At 41.4% G+C, this 19,566-nt stretch overlaps 1 non-coding gene across 1 annotated transcript; it reads left to right on the forward strand.

The window, feature by feature from the left end:
* The first annotated feature begins 214 nt into the window (after window positions 1-214).
* LOC141624254 (small nucleolar RNA R71) lies at window positions 215-321 on the forward strand. The gene has a single exon (XR_012534063.1). It is a non-coding gene; the product is annotated as a small nucleolar RNA R71 (small nucleolar RNA).
* The last annotated feature ends 19,245 nt before the right edge of the window (window positions 322-19,566 follow it).

Below are 19,566 nucleotides of genomic sequence, written 5' to 3' on the forward strand. Positions count from 1 at the left end.
CCAATTGAGTAATGGAGTCCACTTCATGCTTTCTCCTCTAGTAGCCTTGCGAGGTCTACTATATTGTGAGTTATGGACCGCCATTTCCTCAATTTTGTTCCAAGTTTGATTGTCATCAACTTCGGTGAACATTCCATTTGATCCCATGTTGAGAATGTTCCTTGAATCTTCATAAAGACCGTTCCAAAATTGTTGTACCAAGAACCACTCGCTAAGTCCATGGTGAGGACATGAGCGACAAATTCCCTTAAACCGCTCCCAAGCTTCATACAAAGATTCTTCATCCCTTTGCTTAAAGCCCGTGATTTGAGCTCTTAGCATGTTAGTCTTTTCCGGTGGATAGAACTTTTTGTAGAAAGCTAGAGCCAACTTTTTCCAAGAATCAATTCCGAGAGTAGCCTTATCAAGGCCTTTCAACCATTGTTTCGCGGTGCCAATTAGAGAAAAAGGAAATAAGACCCATCGAATTTGGTCTTGAGTTACACCGGTTTGAGAAATCGCATCACAATAGTCACAAAAAGTCTCCATATGAGAATGAGGGTCTTCACTAGGCATCCCCCCAAATTGGCTTCTTTCGACTAATTGGATAAATGCGGATTTGGCAATAAAATTTCCGGTTAGATGTTGTGGTGTGGGAGTACCATTGGGTAGGTTCTCCTCGGTGGGTACGGAATGTGATGAAAACTTAGGCATTGTGGGTTGATTTTGTGTTGGATTTTGTGTTGGGTTCTCCTCACCTTCTCTTGCAAAAGGGTTGATGAACACAATAGTATTTGGTTGAATATCTACAACCTCACCAATACCTCTCAAAGTTCTCCTAGCAAGTCTTCTATTGGTTGTCAAAGTTCTTTCAATTTCGCGATCAAAGGGTAACAAGTCACCTTGTGACCTCCTAGACATGCAAAATATAAAACAACTCGAAAACAATTAGAACAAACCTTGAGGAGTTTTACTTCCCCAAGGCAAAGAAAGACACAACTAATAACAATATAAGAAAATCTAAATCAAGTTAACACCGTCCCCGGCAACGGCGCCATTTTTGGTCGGATATTTTACTAAATCTTTCGGTTAGTTGTCGTTAGGAGCACCTAGACCAAAACACAATTTATAACTTCACAAACAACTCTACAATTAGTAAAGAGGCAAGTAAAGGTCGGATCCCAAGGGACGGGAATTGAGATGAGATTTCTATTGCAACTAGTGATGTCTTAGGGGTGTCACAATTGGGGTTTGATGTAGAAGATCACTAAACTAAATAGCAATGAAAGTAAACAAGCAAGATGAATTAAAAGGGATGTAAACAATTGATAAAAGGCACTAGGGTGTCATGGGTTCATAGGGGATTCATGGGATTTGATCATACAAACATGTTTCCTACTAGATGCAAGCAATTATTGTTGTGATGGGATCGAGTTAGTGTATATCTTACAATCCCTAGGAAGGTTTGGGTCCCGGAGCCAAATCGATTAGATTGTCCAACACCTACAAGTCGACTTAGTCCTCCCTATCCAACTATATGCATGTCTAATGAGACTCGAGTTGGTTTATGTCTTACAAGTCTCATTGAAAAGGTAAGTGATGGGTAAAAAATGCAAGGATTCATAGGCTCACATTTCATCAAACATAACATGTGCATGAGTTGAGATCACAACAAGCAAGCAAATAAACTATGAAAGCATATTAATTTAAGCATGAATCATTCCCCATGTTGGTTTCCCTTAATTGCCCATTAACCCTAGCTAAGGAACTACTCACTCATTATCATGTTGAACATGCTAGCAAGGTTGTCAATCATACCAACAAAGTGAAACATGATGAATAAATGAAAGTGATTAACAATAATTAAAGAGGGATTAAGAGAATTATACCTACTAATGATTCCAATAATAAAGCAAAGAATAAAAGAAGTACTTGATGCTTGATTGAGAGGTTGTCAATCTCCCAATAATAACCCAAATAATCTTCAATTACCCAAAATAAAGAATGAACAAGAGAGAGATTAAGGAAATAAAACTTGTATTAAAACTTGATTAATTGTTGATTACAAGATTAAAGAGAGATTTGATTGATATTAACTACACTAAAGATTGCTAAGAAGAACATACTCTTCTAATTAGACTAATGGGGTATTTATAGTGGGCATTAGGTGGATGAATTAGGGTTAACTAAGGGCTTAAATGACGATTAAGTCCCTACTTAAGGAAACGCCGGTCTTTTTGGAAAGACTCCGGTCTCTAGAAAAAGATGTGCATCCTTCCTTGAAGCTTGAAGAAGACGAAATGGATCTGCCTAAGAATCCGGCCGTCTTTAGCACGGGACGGGCGGTTTTGGTGGTTTCTCCCCGGGCGTCTTGGGGTGAAGACGGGCGTCTTCTGGGTCTTTTGCCCGGGCATGTTGGAGTGAAGACGCACGGATTGTGGTGGTGGAGACGGGCGTCTTCTGGGGAAGACGCACGGATTGCTGGGCAGTCTCGTTTCTTCTTCTTTTCTTCCTTTTTCTTCATAAAATCCTTGGGGATTTCCTCGGGGATGCAAGGACCTTTTCTCATCATTGCCCATCTACTATAGTATGTACAAAGGCCTTCTAATCTTGTCTCTCCTTGATGCTTGGTCATTGAATTCAATCAATTTAGCCTCATTTTGCCATGAAAATGCAAGGTTTGCACTCCTTTCCTACCAAGGGATCAAAACCTCAAAGAATATGCAAAACAAAGGACTAAAGACAATAAATGACCCAAATATGCACTAAAAGGCATGGGAACAAGGCTAATTCGGGGACTAAATGTGCTCTAATTACGGTCACATCAAATTTATTATAAATACAAGACGTTGAAATTTATAATTTGATAAACCGTTTTGGCACAAGTAATTACGAATTACGAGTCGATTTTGTATATGACATATTTTATGAGTATGTTGATTTTTAATATGTTAAAAATACATTACAATTTCACATGACAAGTAACATGTCACATTTGTCACAATTGTCAAATGACAAAATAAAATGGACTACCCATTTTATTAAGTGTGCCGAAAATTGGAGGGAGTATAAGATTATATTGTGTTAAATATTTTAGTGGAAAACACAATTATATCCTAGTCTCCTAGCCTTGCATGCCTAGTTGTTCTTGGGAAGAAAGTTGGCCTCATGCATTGGCCACCTTCCCTCCTCCAACCGGTTTTGCCATAGAGAAATGATAGAGTTTTTCCTCTATCATTTTATTATTCATTCATCACTACATATATTTTTTTTTCTAGAGTTAGAAAATTACTCTCTCTACATCTTATGAAAATTCTAGAGAAATAAAACTCACATAAACACTTCCTCTTGAACCGATTTTTCAAGAGACAAACTATAATTTTAGTGTCAAATTTATAGTAAGACTTTTATTATTTCTAGTACAAAATAATATTAGTTATTAAGAGGTTTCCTTGGGAATATGCTTTTGGGAGAGATTCTAAACTTGAATCTTGTTTATCCATTGTTGGAAAGCTCAAGAACTAACAAGAAGGAGATCTTGTTGGTGCCCATAAAACCGAAATCACATAGTAAGGAAAACGATTTCTTCTTTACTTCTATTTATGTTTGCATGCATAAGATCTAAAATTTATTTTATGACTAAATAAATCGATTCATATTTGAATATACAAATTAATGAGATTAATATATTCTAACAACTAGAAGGCCTATGTAAATAATGTAGTAGATGGGCAATGATGAAGAAGATCCTTGCATCACCGACAAGATCCTTGAGGATTGTTGGAAGAAGAAAAGAAGAAAAGAGGAAGAAGCTTGCTGGACTACAATCAGTCCGTCGCAGCCTCGGGACGCTCATCCAAGACCTCCACAATCCGAGCGTCCCACCACCATGCCCGCTCGTCCTGCACCACCACAATCCGCTCGTCCTGACCCCTTGGGCGCTCGGATTCCTGCCCAGTACAGCTCCTTGTTCCACTCCGGATGCGCATATTTCTGAAAGACTAGCAAAAAGGAGACTAGCATCTTCCTTCGAGAGGAGCATTTCCTCAACTTTTCTCAAGGGTCTTAATCGTCATTTAAGCCCTTAGTAACCCTAATTTATGTACATAATCCTCACTATAAATACCCAATTGTACTAATTAGATGATAATGAATCCTTAACATTATTTATGTTCTTCCTAATCTCATTTTAATCTTGTAATCAACTTTTAATTAAGCATTAATACAAATCTCATTTCCTTAATTTCTCTATTGTTCATCATTTATTTTGGGTAATTGAAGATTATTTGGGTATTATTGGGAGATTGACAACCTTCCATCAATCATCAAGTACTTCTATTATTCTTTGCTTATTATTTTGGAATCATCATTAGGTATAATTCTCTTAACCCTTGTTTTAATTACTGTTAATCATTTTCCATTCATTCATCATGTTTTGCTTGTTAATATATTTGACAACCTTATTAGCATGTTAAACTTGATAATGAGTGAGTAGTTTCCTTAGCTAGGGTTAATGGGGAATTTGGGGAAACCAACATGGGGGATGATTCATGCTTAATCTAATATGTTCACATGATTTATTTGCTTTCTTGTTGTGATCTCAACTTATGCACATGTTATGTTTGATGAAATACGAGACTATGAATCCTTGCATTTTTACCCATCACTTACCTTTTCAATGAGACTTATAAGACATAAACCAACTCGAGTCTCATTAGACCATGCATATAGTTGAGTAGGGAGGATTAAGTCGACTTGTAGGTGTTGTACAATCTAATCGATTCGGCTCCGGGGCCCAAACCTTCCTAGGATTGTAAGATATAAACCAACTCGATCCTATCACAACAATAATTGCTTGCTTATAATTTGACAATACGTTTGTATGATCAATTTCCATGCATCCCCTATGAACCCATGACACCCTACTGCTTTTAATCAATTGTTTACATCTCATTTTAATCATCTTGCTTGTTTATTTACATTGTTATTTATTTTAGTGATCTTCTTATCTCAACCCAAATTGTGACACCCGTAGACACCACTACTTGCAATCGAAAATCCTACATCAATACCCGTCCCTTGGGATCCGACCTTTACTTACCCCTTTACTAATAGTAGAGTAGTTTGTGAAGCTATAAATATTGTTTTGGTCTAGGTGCTCCTAACGACAAGTAACCGAAAACGATAGTCCGACCAGCATTATTGCGCTCATGTGAGGGCCGCATTCTCCGTCGTGGACCTCTCCCATGACTTTCTTGGCTTTGTGGTGATCAATGCAAAGGAGAAGAATCCCTTGGGGTGTTCTTTTGTATAGTTGTTCTTGGTTTATCACGAATTGTGATGCAAGTAAACGGATGGCTATTTTTCCTCTGGTAACAGAGCTAGGAGGGAATTCGTTTTTTGTTTTGTAGTTGAGGATGGCTTGGTACCAAGGTTCGACATGGTTCTCCTCGTCATTGTTGATGGCGCAGATATGAGCTGGCTCGCTCCTTCTCTCGACACATAGGGGCATCGAAGTCATGTTGTCAAGTATGTTGACGAGCGCGGCAAGTTTTGTCAGGGCATCATCAAGTTGATTTTCCTCTCGTGGCAAATGGAAGTAGTCGACTTGGTCGAAGAATTCGGCCTCTTAATTGATTTTTTCTCGGTAGGGTTCTAAGATGTCGCTTCGGATTTTCCATGATCCGGACACCTGATTGATGATGAGTGAGGAATCACCGTGGACCCTCAGTCTCTTGATGCCAAGTGTTATGGCTTCTTGCAGGCCGATGAGGCATGCTTCATATTCGGTGGCATTGTTGGTGACGACGAAGTCTAGCTTGACTGAAATAGGAACATGTTCTCCCTCTGGTGATATTAGAAGGATTCCTGCCACGAAGCCTCTCAGGTTTGATGCACCATCGAAGTATAGGTCCCATGCGTCGGTGTCGGCACAAAGGATGTCTTCGTCAGGAAGTGACCATGTGTCGGTCGTTGGATCCTCGTTGACGGGATTTTCTGCTAGGAAGTCGACGACTGCCCTTCCCTTGATAGCCTTGAGGGGTATGAATTTGAGGTCAAATTCAGATAGCATGAGTGTCCATCTAGACAGCCTTCCATTTAGTACGGGTTTTTTGAAGATGTATTTGACCGGGTCTATCTTGGAGTAGATGTGAACCGTGTAGCTGAGCATGTAGTGCCGCAGCTTCTTTGTTGACCAGACCAGGGCAAGGCATGTCTTTTCCAGTTGGGTATAACTTGTCCCATACTCGATGAACTTTTTGCTGATGTAGTAGATGGCTCGTTCTTCGCCGTTCACTGTTTGTGCTAGCATTGCTCCCATGGCTGTGTCGGTGACAGCTAGGTATAGGGATAAGGGAACTCCTTGTTGAGGTGGCATGAGGACAGGAGGTTTGGATAGGATTTACTTTATCCTGTCGAAGGCCTTTTCACAATCGTCGTCTCAATCGGTGTGATCGGAGGCGCGAAACTTCTTGAAGATTAGTTCACAAATCATGGTGAGCTTGGCTATGAAGCGGCTGATGTATTGGACCTGACCGAGAAATCCCCGAATATCCTTCTCGTTCTAAGGCCGAGGAATTTGTTGAAGAGCCTTGATTTTGGTAGGATCAATCTCGATGCCTCTTTTGTTGACGACGTGTCCTAGAAGTTTTTCGGAGGTGACCCCGAATGTACACTTCTGAGGATTTAGTCTCATGATGTATTTTCGAAGGCGAGCGAAGAATTTCTGAAGGGCGCTGATGTGGCCGTCCCGCTCTTTTGATTTGACGATCATGTCATCGACATATACCGTCACCTCCTCGCGCATCATGTCATGTAGGAGTGTGATAGTGGTTCTTTGGTAGGTTGCTCCGGCGTTGATTAGAGCGAAGGGCTTGACAGTGTAGCAGTATGTACCCCCACTGTGTAGTGAATGCATTCTTGTGCATGTCTTCCTTAGCCATTTTGATCTGGTTGTACACAGCATACCCGTCCATAAATGATAATAGGGCGTGCTCAGCGGTGTTATCCACCAGGATGTCAACATGTGGCAGAGGGAAGTCGTCCTTTAGGCTTGCTTTGTTCAGGTCCCTGAAGTTGACGCAAACCTTAATTCTCCCGTCTTTCTTAGGTACAGGAACTATGTTGGCCACCCAGTCAGAGTATTCAGACACTTTTATAAATACGGCTTTAAACTGTTTGTCTACCTCTTCCTTGATTTTCAGGGCGCACTCGGCGCAACTTTTGTTTCACGGGCTTAGCTCCGAGTTCAATGGGTATCCTGTGTTCTGCAATCTCCATGTCGATCCCAGGCATGTCTTTGTAGGACCATGCGAATACGTCCTTGTATTCGTGTAGGAGGTCGATGAACTGCTGTCTTTCCGAGGGGTCAAGTGTGGTCCTTATCCTAAGTTCTTGAGGTGTGTTATCGGTCCCTACGTTAATAGGTTCGGTCTCCTCAATGATGGGGATCCTATCCTCTCGTTTTCAATGCGGGTCCCGAGGATTTGTAGGTCCTGGAACATTTTGATGTTTTGATATCTCGGCAGGTTGGCATAAACTGGGCGGAGCTTGTTGACAAATTTCTCCACCAGAGTTGATTCACTCGGCTTACTGGCCAATTGAGTGCTTACCCTCCTCCAACGGGTTAGGAATTCTGTGAACCCTTCCTTATCATTCTGAGTCAGGACTTCAAAAGTGTCCTTGGGGTCGACGTTGTCGGCATACTTTTTGGCAAATTCAACGGCGACTTCATCCCAAGTAGTAAGGTTTCTGGGGTCGAGGGAATAGTACCATTGGCGGGAAATCGGTTCCAGGGATGATAGGAAGATCCGGGTGAAAAGATCTTATTTGACCCCCTTAATAGACATATAGTCCTTAAAGGCCCGAACGTGATTGAGCGGGTCCTCCACTCCCTTAAACTTGGGTACATCAGCCAAGGCAAAGTTGTCGGGTAGTTGATCCCCAACAGGTTCAAATCTTCGATTGTTCTCGAGGTGGATATTGTTACCACGGGCTAGGAGTTGTTATTCCAAGAGCTTGAGCCTTTTCTCGGTTTCAGTCAAAGGCGGGGAGTTGTGTTCCCCGGTTTCCTTGTTTTCCACGGTGTCAATACGGGTCTCGACACGATCCAGGGTGACCTTAACAGCGGTGATCAGGCTGGCTAGCTGAGCAGTCGTGAGATCTCTATTGTCACCGTTGTTGTTGGATGAAGCTGAAGATAGGGCCATGGCTCTGAGGTAGAAAAATGGCTCACATTACATCCCAATCCAACACGGTTTAACGACTAAACGCAGACAACACGAGAGACGGAAAAACATTTCAGACTCAACAAGACGAGGGTGACCGTGTGTGGTGCCTCGGTGCTGACTCGATTTATAATGTGACGGTGTTGACCAGACTTGGACTCGCGTCCAACGTAATGGCTTTATGGATGGCTCCCGAAGAGTAGAGATCTTCGAAAGTCGGTCAGTTGAAAAGTTGTCTTAAGTTTGTTTTCAGAAGACGGTTTGAGTTCGAGTTGAGGTGGCTCTGAAAACAATGTGCTGTTTTCAAAGACGGTTTTTGAAATTCAAAATTGTATGTTTTGAAAATCGGCTTTTGAAAGGTTTGAAAAGGTCTCGGGGACGGTGTATGGTCCTCGGAATTTGAAAAAGTTTCGAAAAGGGGTGTCTGCCTTTTCGGGTTTTGAAAGAGCCATCGTGTCAGCGCGATACGGGTTAAAATCCGTGTATTGACGCGGCGATTATAACGGCATAAAAAGGTGTTTTTGAAATGGTTGTAGAAAATAACTATTCTCCTCCTACTGATTGTAGTTGGTCCTGGAAAAAAATTGCCCACATTATGTCTTTATTTACCCCTGCATACACTGATGATCACTGGTTGGGTTTGCTGATTATTCTGTTAAGGCAGGATATGACTGGCTTATAAATCCTCAGGTCAATGTGGACTGGTGGAAAACAACTTGGAATGCCATAAACATCCCTAAATCTTCCTTCATTTACTGGGCAGTGAAGCACAAGAGGCTCCTTACTCGTGACAGACTGGCTAGAATGGGTGGCTCTGCTAATGTGGAGTGTTACTTATGCAATATGGAGGATGAAACTCATGAGCAACTGTTTTTTAATTGTGCTTTTAGTAGCAGGTGTTCTGATTTGTTGCAGCAGTGGACTCATGTAAAACTCAATCTTAAAGATCTGGTTGGATGGAACAATAGAGGGAGAAGACATAGTGTATTAAGAAGAAGGCTCATGTGTGCCTTTTTTGTGATGTTGATGTACTTAATTTGGAAAGCAAGGAACAGAGCACGAGTTTTTCTCTTATGTGACTCATCCTACAAGGATAGTACAGCAGGCCATTAAGGATGTACTTAGCAGATTTTGGGCTAGAAATCAGAGGCAACTTACGCAGGAGGATGCAACATAGATTCAGAAGATTCATTATAACTAATTTTTGTTTTTAATATCTTCTTTGCTGAGGCTATTGTTTTTGTATGATTCTATACCGGATGATGTAATTTTGTTTTGTTAATATTAATATACTTACACATTCCCAAAAAAGAAATGGTTGTAGAAAATCGGGTTTGAAAATCGTAATTACGACGGCCTAAAAAGGCATGCTTTTGAAATGGTTGTAGAAAACCGGGTTTGAAAATCGTCATTACGACGGCCTAAAAAGGTGTGTTGTTTGAAAATGGTTACAGAAAACCAGCTTTGAAAATCGTCATTATGACGGCATAAAAAGGCGTGTTGTTTGAAAATGCGACGGTCGGCGAAAGACCGAAGTTTAAAACGGCCATTATAACGGCGCAAAAAGGGGTTTGAAATGACACGGAAGGACTTATGATCACATAACACATAAGCACTCGCAGTTTCATTATATTATGCATAATGCTGACACAAGCTTTGGCTTAAAAGGGTGGGTTACACACCAAGCGATCAAACCCCAATTTTCGAGAGGGATACCAATCCAAACAAAATGTGTAACGAGGGTGCCCTAGCCTCGTGCTCGAAGGAAATGAAAGCTCTTTGACGAAACCGAAATTTGTAACGTCAACGGTATGCTTGACTCAATCAGGATTCGAAACGCGGGGATAAGAAAACTCACGCCGACGAGAGGAGTCAATTGGTCGATAAAGGTTAGGTTGTGGGCCCGGACAAGGAACCCGACTTATTACCGTAATATCAATTAACGCATTTCAACCAAGACCTCGTTCGAGTCTCACCATCTAGGGATCACAAAGACACAAGTGTCCCAGTTCTCCCCAGCGGAGTCGTCAATCTGTGGACATGGCCCACCTGCGATGCCCAGCCGATATGTGAACATAGCAGCGGTCTTTTGAAAGACACGCCCGGCGGCGTAAAAATGCTTTCGACCGGATCGTTTTAGATAGGTCGTTTTCATCTCGGCAAGGGTCTCGAAATAATGCAAGAGATGTTCGGAGTCGCCAACAAGAATTTGTGGGATGCTTGTAACCCGTTCGAATCCACTTTATACCAAGGTCAACCAAGGCAAAAAGCGGTATTTGACATAGGTACTAAAGATAAGAAGTCATCCCTCTTTAGCATCCTATCTCTAGAATGACTCTCGTACGCCCTGGATAAGGTCGTCAACTATCCAAAGTTTCTGAGTAAGAGGTGAAGGTACGTATTGGGAAGCCCTTTAATCGGACACCCAATCCCGCCCGCGGTAATGGCCTCTACTGATCAATCTTGGTTGGTTAAATGCGAAAGTTGATAAAACGGGTAAATGCATGAATGCGCATCCTCAAGTTTGAACCTAACATGTGAGCTTTCTATGTCGGTTATTTATCCAAGTATCAAGTATTTGATGTCAAGTTGGATATAATGTTGATTTTCATCCAAGACAGAAATTAAACATCCATTTATCGAGTTAGGTTTATGGTGCATAACGTGATCCATTTGTCTTAGTAAGGCGTTTTGCAAATGCGATGTGAAAGAGCATATTTTTCATCTGATCCATCCTGTATTCGGGTTAACCGAAGTCGGGATCATCCTAGACGAGTGCTGGAAGGAAACAGGGTCTGCATCAGGCAACCTATATAGGCGCGAGCCATCGGGCGATGCAAACAGACCTGTCCTGGTTTGAAAATTGGAAAATGGTTGGCCTGTTTAGGCGCGAGTCAGTAGACTGTCCAAGAGGCGTCTTCTGACATTTGAAATGTTTGTAAAATGGTTTGAAAAGAGGGTGTTTGAACCTGTCTTGGTTTAAAAAGGTCGTTTAGACCGCTTTTGTGTTGATGTAAGGAACGAGACTTGAATAATCATCATTGTATTGACAATATTCGATGTCGGGTTCGATTTTGCAAGCTTGACATGAATAGTTTTGAAAATTACTAAGAACTAGTTGTTTTAAGTTCATTTGTTTGTGATTAGTCAATGTTTGTCATCGTACTCGGGTTTAAAACCGACATGGTATGTGTAACCAAGGATGACTTTGTATTTATGACTAATATGTTGGTTTTGAAATGTAAAGAAATGAAATAAAAGGTTTTAAAATGCGATTAACCAAATATTGTCACCAAAATACGGATTAAACCGTCATGGTATGAGAAACCAAGGGTGAAAATTGTTTTATGGTTAAAAGTTTATCATGAAAATGATTTGAAATATTTGAAATGGTAAAAACCGATTACAAATGAGAAATGAAATCAAGAGGAAGATAAGACCAAACACGGCTGGATTAAGGCCTGAGAGGGGGTTTAGGCGCGAGCCTCCCTGCTATAGAAGCAACCCCTATCTCCGGCCAAAATCCGTTTTTAGCTCATCTAACCTTTATTTGAACCATGTTATGCATGTTTTAGCATGTTATAGTCATAAAACAGATGAAAAACATGAAAGAAGAGGATTTTTACACCCTCATACTTACATGCTAGGCTTGAGACGAGAAATCGACGAAAGTGTATCAACTTGTTTGGTCGGAAAACTCGGTTTGAAAACCGTTTTAGCAATGTAAAAGAGTGTTTAGTTTAGTTTAGTGATGATATAGTGGTCGAGATGATAGGTCAAGTGATTTAATGCACGATGACGGTACCAAACAATGTGTAAGGCTTGTGTTTTCAATCGGTAGGTCGAAAACACGTGTCGGTTTGTGATTTGAGAAGTCGAGTCTAGAATTTTAAGGGAGAGGTGAGGGGGCGGACACTCACGTAAGGTGTTTCGGTGTGTGAAGGTGGGTATTTATAGAGAAATGGGTGGTTGTGTGCGTTTTGAGCGATGTGGCCTCAAGGGCTGCTCGAAGAGGCACGAGTCATTTCGCGGGTCTTCGAAGTGTCTTGTCACTATCACGCAATTGAAATCATGATTTGTTATATCCTATGTTTTGGATGACATGATTTGTACTTGACCAGGAAGCATTCCGGGAATACTTAACATGGAAGTCTTGAAAAGTTTTGTTTTTTTGTGTTTGACTCGATTTGACTCGTTGTTGGAGTCGGGATTTGAATTTTTGATTCGGTTTTTGGTCCGGTGTCAGTTTTGACTCTAGTTCGCGTCATTGCGACCCTGTGGTCATGCATTAAACACTCCAAGTACTTTTGAAATGTTTTGAAATGTTTTGTTTTTGAAATCGTTTTATGTTTTCTGACATATAGTTATACAAAACTGTCGATTAAACGCTGCGATTCCTAAGCATGTTGTAGTCCGATAATCATCGGGTGTTTGTCGGAGACTCGACAGATACTGGGTATCTGCACTTCCCCTCTTTGGTTTGAGGCTCCATCCATGTGGAGCGTCCAGGCTTTATTCTCCCAGTTTTCTTCTAGGTTTAATACCTCTTTCTCAGCCAAGCTCTGGATAGCTGGGCTGAAGTCTGACACAAAGTCAACCAATGCCTGTGATTTTATCGCAGCTCTTGGCTCGTACTGAATGTCATATCCACTAAGGTGTACAGACCATTTTGACGTGCGTCCTGATAACTCTGGCTTCCTCATTATTTATTTCAAGGGGTAGTTAGTCACAACGTGTATAATATGGGACTCAAAATAGGGGCGTAGTTTATAAGATGCAATGACGAGTGCTAGCGCTAGCTTTTTAAGAGGTACATGGTCTCTGGAGGTAGCAGAGACTTTCTTATGTAGTAAACGGGTTGCTGCACCTTGTCCTGTTCCATGACTAGAACCACGCTGACTGCTACCTCTGTGACAGATATCTACAGGAACAGAGGCTCTCCCTATTCTGGTTTTGATAGCAACGGTGGGGAACTTAATTAGTTTTTCAGCTCCCTGAATGCTTTCTCGGGTTCTTCAGTCCATTCAAATTTCTGACTCTTCCTTAGAATATCATATAACAATCGGCCCCTGTCTGAAGATCTGGAAATTAATCTACTTAAAGCTGTTATCTTCCCCGCCAACCGCTGGACGTCTTTGGGTCTCTCTGGTGATTTCAGCTGGAGTACTGCTTTTATCTGTTCTGTTCTGAAGATCTGGAAATTAATCTACTCCGAAGGTACATTTAGATGGGTTTAGCTTCATCTTGTATTGTCTTAGATTATTGAAGGTGTCTGCCAGGTGCTCCATGTGTTCATCAGCTTTCCTTGACTTTACCACCATGTCATCAATGTACACCTCCAATGTCTTCCATATTTGTTCTTTGAACATGATTTTTACGAACCTCTGGTAGGTTGATCCTGCATTGTTTAACCCAAAGGGCATCACGTTGTAACAGTAAATTCCCCTTTCTGATATGAATGTCGTCTTCTCCTTATCTTCTGGATCCATTTTAATTTGATTATTGCCACTCCAGGCATCCAGGAATTTTAGCATCTCATGCCCTGCTGTAGCATCCACCATGGCATCAATATGTGGTAGTGGAAAAGGATCCTTTGGCCATGGCTTGTTTAGGTCTGTAAAGTCTACACACTCTCCATTATTCTTAGGCACCACTACTACGTTTGATAGCCACTCTGGATACTTGACTTCTCTTATCTTGTCTGCTGCTAGCAGGCTGTCTACCTCTTGGTTAATGGCTTGATTCCTTTTAGCTGCGAACTTCCATCTCATTTGCTCAACTGGCTGGCATTTTGGGTTTACACTTAGTTTATGTGTTATGATGGATGGGTCTATCCCTACCATGTCGTCGTGGGACCAAGCAAAGCAATCCATGTTAGTTTTCATAAAATCGACCAGCTGTTGCCTGATGTTACTTGTGTACTCAGCCCCTACTAGTACTGTTCTCTCTGGATGCAGCTTGTCTAAGCTGACTTTGTCTAATTCTTCTGCAGGAGGCTCGACATAGTCAGCATAGACGCACTGTTTCTGTAATTGGTATGCTGAGGGATTAGCTGTACATTTTAGTGTTTTTTTGTAGCACCCCTGGCTTCCTCCTGATCTCCCCATATTTCTTCTACTACACAAGGCGTGGGGAATTTCACACACTGGTGGTATGTTGAGGGTACTGCCTTCATTAGGTGTAACCATGGCTTGCCAAGGATGATGTTATAAGTTGAGGGATCGTCAATGACTAAGTAGTTTACTTGCTTGTTGACTCCTCCTATATAAGTTGGGATTACAATATCTCCAAGTGAATGTGATGTCTCCCCACTGAATCCTACCAGTGGAAAAGTCTTCTTTAGCAGGTTTCTCTCGCTGAATCCCATATTTCTTATGGTTTCCAGCATGACCAGGTTGACTGAGCTTCCAATATCCACCAGGACTTTCTTCACTGTGCAATTTGCCATGGAAAGTGTTATGATGAGTGCGTCGTGATGCTCCTGGTTATCATGGGCGTCCACCTCGTCGAAGGTAACAGTTGGAAGGTGGCTGTGAGTTACCTTGCAGGAGGAGTATGGCCTGTTGCCCTTGACTTCAGTAGTGCGCCTCTTTGCAGATGAATATGTCAAACCACATAGATCTGAGCCGCCTATTAACACGTTTATTAACTTTGTGCAGGTGGGTGGTGCCGAAGGCTGAGTTTGACTCGTGGACTGTAATCTACCCGGATGCAGTTTGACTCGTGGACTGTAATCTACCCGGATGTAATCTACTTATCCCAAAATTATCAGAACAGTAGCACAAACTCAGAAAAATATACCCGGATGCAGTCACTTAAGTAAAACTGTTAAAAATAGTAAATGACCTTCTAAAATCTTGAAACTTTATGACAATTTAGTTGAAAGAGTAAACTAAAACTGTACCAAATTTGGTGATTTATTTTGAAGTCTAAGTATTTTAATTAATTAAGCAAAGACTAGTAAAGCTCTCAATGCTCTCTGAAAATGGACTGAAACAGACTGAGACTGATAGTTCCCTTCTCAAAGCACTAATCCAGTGAGAGAGGGTTGTGATCCTTGATTCCATCACAAAGCAAAGACTCAAGGGTCACTGATCCAGCACTAAGCAAATATCAATCTCCAGCACACATCCAAGAGAGTTGTTTCAGAAACAAAGTTTCAGAAAACTATTTTTGGGTTCAAACTTAATCTGTCTTTCTCATTGCTGCTGCTTTGCTTATATAGGCCAAGGAAATCAGGTTAAAACATTCATATAAACAGATCTAAAGGATCAAAATGAACCTTGGCTAGCTTACCAAATAACAGCTACAAGTTGTAAGGAAAATCTGAGCAAATGACAAACTGATAAAGCATAAAGCAAAAAACAGTCTTCAGTTTCTTGTCTGGTTGTGCAGGGGCTTTAAAAACTCTTGTTTGGCTTGTGATCTTGTCTGGTGACTTGTATAAGATGACTCCCTCATATATCACCCAAATGCTGAAGTCCAAACAAGTCTATACCTGTTGCTGGGTCCCTAAACCTTCTGCTGAAAACATGCTGACTATTGAATAACAGTTTGTTGATTTTCCCTAAATTATTGGTTTTTGTTTAGGTTAAATAAAAGAAACATACTGAAGACCTTTTGTAGATTTGCCTGCTTGAATATTTACAATGGACTTGATATTCTGGACTTAGACTAAATTGGGGTAGTGAACTAAAACTGTCTGAAAATCCTGAAGGCCAGATCTTGACCTAGTTATGATTGTAGTGAAAGGTGGGGTGGATGGACCTGGGTTAGCTTGGTTTGAGGCCCTGGTGTGTGACCTGGTGAGAGCTGGTTCAAGCATGGGGTGAACTGGCTGAGCTCCTACTCCAACCTCCTCTTCTTGATTTGGATTTGCCCTCAAATCCTCACAGTCTGTCTCCACGTCAGAGGACTCATAATATGGTTGCAGATCACCTATGTTGAAGGTACCATGTACACCATATTCACCAGGTAAGTTAAGTTTGTAAGCATTTGGTCCAATATTCTCAATCACCTCAAATAGACCATCTGCTCTAGGCATGAGCTTGTTTGTTTTCCTATTAGGAAACCTCTCCTTCCTTAGGTGCAACCAAACCAGATCACCAACTTCAAATTCCCTTGATTTATTTTGACCCTTTCTTGCTTTGTACCCAGCATTGGCTCTCTAAATTTCTTTTCTGACTTGCGAATGGATTTCTTGCATCTGTTCCACTCTCTTGCTTGCATCATAATCAATTGAGTTTCTCTTAACTGGTGCTAGGTCAGTTGACATCAGTGGGTTCTCACCATAGACTACCTCAAAGGCGCTTTTGCCTATGCTGGTAGATGGGGCTCTGTTGAATGCAAACTCAGCAGCTGCTAGTTTTAAATCCTAATCCTTGAGAGACTTAGCAATCGTACACCTTAAAATTCTTCCCAAAGTCGTGTTAGTAACCTCTGTTTGCCCATCTGTTTGAGGGTGATAAGAAGTACTGAACAGTAGTTTTGTTTTTAGTAGCTTCCGTAGAGTCCTCCAGAAATGCCCCATGAACTTGACATCCCTATCTGAAAAACTTGTTTTTGGAACCCCATTTAGCTTCACAACTTCCTTAAAGTACATTTCATCAACACTCACTGCATCCTCAGTTTTAGTGCAAGCAATGAAGTGTGCCATCTTGCTGAATCTATCCACTACCACCATGACTAAGTCCTTTCCTCTTTGTGTCTTTAGAAGAGCCATGATAAAATCCATGCTCACATCTTCTCAAGGCCTCTCTGGAACTGGCAATGGTGTGTACGGACCAGTCTGAAAGTAGGATTTGGATTGTTGACAAGGTGCACATCTCTTAATAACATCATGTACATCACCAAGAATTTTGGGCCAGTAGAACTGTTCCTGGAGGATTTCATAGGTCTTCTGCACCCCAAAGTACCCAGCAAGACCACTAGAATGTGCCTCCTTAATCAATAAACCTTTGTAGGCTCCCCTTGGTATGCACAGCCTATTGCCCAGAAATAGATAATCATTCTAAAGCGTGTAGTTGCTCCCCTTCTTGATTTGACCTGATTGTTGTAATCCCCATTCTTCTTTAAAGTCAGCATCCTCAGCATAGAATTGCTTCATATATTTAAAACCCAATACTTTTTGCTCCATGAAACTGAGCATGATATACCTTATTGATAAAGTATCAGCAACTACATTTGCCTTTCCTTGAATAAACTTGCTGGAAAAAGAAAATGATTGTAAAAATTCCACCCATTTAGCATGCCTTGAATTCAGCTTATGTTGGCCATTAATGTACTTCAGAGCCTCATGGTCAGAGTGTAGTACAAATGGCCTAGGTTTCAGATAATGACTCCAATGATTCAGAGCCCTAACAATTGCATAGAATTCTGTGTCATAAGTTGAGTAATTCAGTCTAGCACCACTTCATTTCTCACTGAATAATGCTACAGGCTTGTGTTCTTGCATTAACACAACACCAATTCCTATACCGCTTGCATCACAGTTTACTTCAAACAATTTATTGAAGTCTAGTAGGGTAAGGACTGGTGACTGGCACAATAACCTTTTAATTTCTTCAAAAGACTGTTCGGCTTTATCATTCTACTTAAACTCTCCCTTCTTCATGATTGAACTGGTGCCATGATTGAACTGAACCTCTAAATAAACCTTCTGTAGAATGAAGCCAATCCATGGAAACTTCTGACCTCTGTGATGTTCTTTGGAGTTGGCCAAGTCTTGATGGCCTTAATTTTTGAGGGATCAACAGATATCCCTTCATTAGTTATTACAAAGCCTAAGAATTGGACTTCAGACTTAATAATGGAGCACTTCTCTAGTTTGCCATACAGCTTATTGGCTCTTAGTGTCTCAAAGAGTTGTCTGAGGTGCCGCAGATGCTCGTCCTTGGTGGAACTGTAAACCAAGATGTCATCAAAGTAGACAACTATGAACTTTCCCAAGTGAGCCCTTAAAACATCAGTCATTAACCTCATAAAAGTGCTAGGAGCATTTGACAGGCCAAAAGGCATGACAAACCACTCATACAATCTATGTTTGGTTTTGAAGGCAGTCTTCTATTCATCTCCTTCTCCGATTCTCACTTGGTCATATCCTTGCCTCAGGTCTATTTTTGAAAATACTTTTCCCCACTGAGCTCATCAAGAATGTCATCCAATTTGGGAATGGGAAACCTCTACTTGATGGTGATATTGTTTATAGCTCTACTATCAGTACACATTCTCCAAGTCCCATCCTTTTTTGGAACAAGCAGTGCGGGAACTGCACATGGACTCAGTGGTTCCCTTACAAACCCCTTGCTCATTAATTCCCCAACCTGCTTCTATAATTCTTGAGTTGCCTTAGGATCATTTCTATAGGCTGCCTTGTTAGGAATGACAGCCCTTGGAATGAGATCAATTTGATGCTCTATCCCTCTTAGTGTTGGTAACCCACTAGGAAGCTCAGTAGGAAACACATCTCCATACTCCTTTAGCATTTGTTCAATCTCTGCAGGCAAGGGAAGCCCAGCTTCCTCTGCAATTCCCTTAACAGGGAGGATTAGAATGACCTCCCTACTATTTAGCTCTTGGATCATCTCTGATTATCCTACCATTAGTACCTCCTTGGACTGCTCAACAAGGCTAGGTGGGGCAGTGTACTTCAGAGCTGGTGATAATGGTGTCAGAGTGATTTTCTTCTTGCCTAGCATGAAGGAGTAGGTGTTCTCCCTTCCCTGGTGAACACAATCCCTGTCAAATTCCCAAGGTCTGCCAAGCAACAGATGACAAGAATCCATGGGTAACATATCACACATGACCTCATCTGAATAATCCTTTCCAATGGAGAAAGGAACTAGGCATTGCTTGTCAACCCTGACCTCAGCTCCCTTGTTTAACCACCTCAGCTTATAGGGTTGAGGGTGGTCCACAGTAGCCAAATTGAGCTTCTTAATCAAGGTATTAGAGGCGACATTGGTGCAGCTTTCCCCATCAATGATCAGGTTACAAACTCTTCCCCTGATGGTGCACCTAGTCCTGAATATCTGTTGTCTTTGATCCAATTCAAGCGGTTGTGGTTGTGTGTGCATGACTCTCCAAGTAACCAGATTTAGTCCGGAGTCAGGCACCACCACCATTTCAGTCTCCCCTACCTCCTCAGCTGCCTCAGTTTCAGGCTCCTCTTCAATGTCACAATCTAAGATTTCATCTTCTCCCCACTGAATACCTCAAGGGTACTCAGGCTCCTCTTGGTGGGACATTCCTAGGTAAAGTGACCATATCCCTGACACTGGAAGCATTTCTTCATGGGAATGATTTTCCTTTGACTAGATTATGTGGTCTTCCCTTTGTCAAGAGTAGGAGGCTTGACAGT

This window comes from Silene latifolia, chromosome X, assembly GCF_048544455.1.
Source record: "Silene latifolia isolate original U9 population chromosome X, ASM4854445v1, whole genome shotgun sequence".
Lineage (NCBI taxonomy): Eukaryota > Viridiplantae > Streptophyta > Magnoliopsida > Caryophyllales > Caryophyllaceae > Silene > Silene latifolia.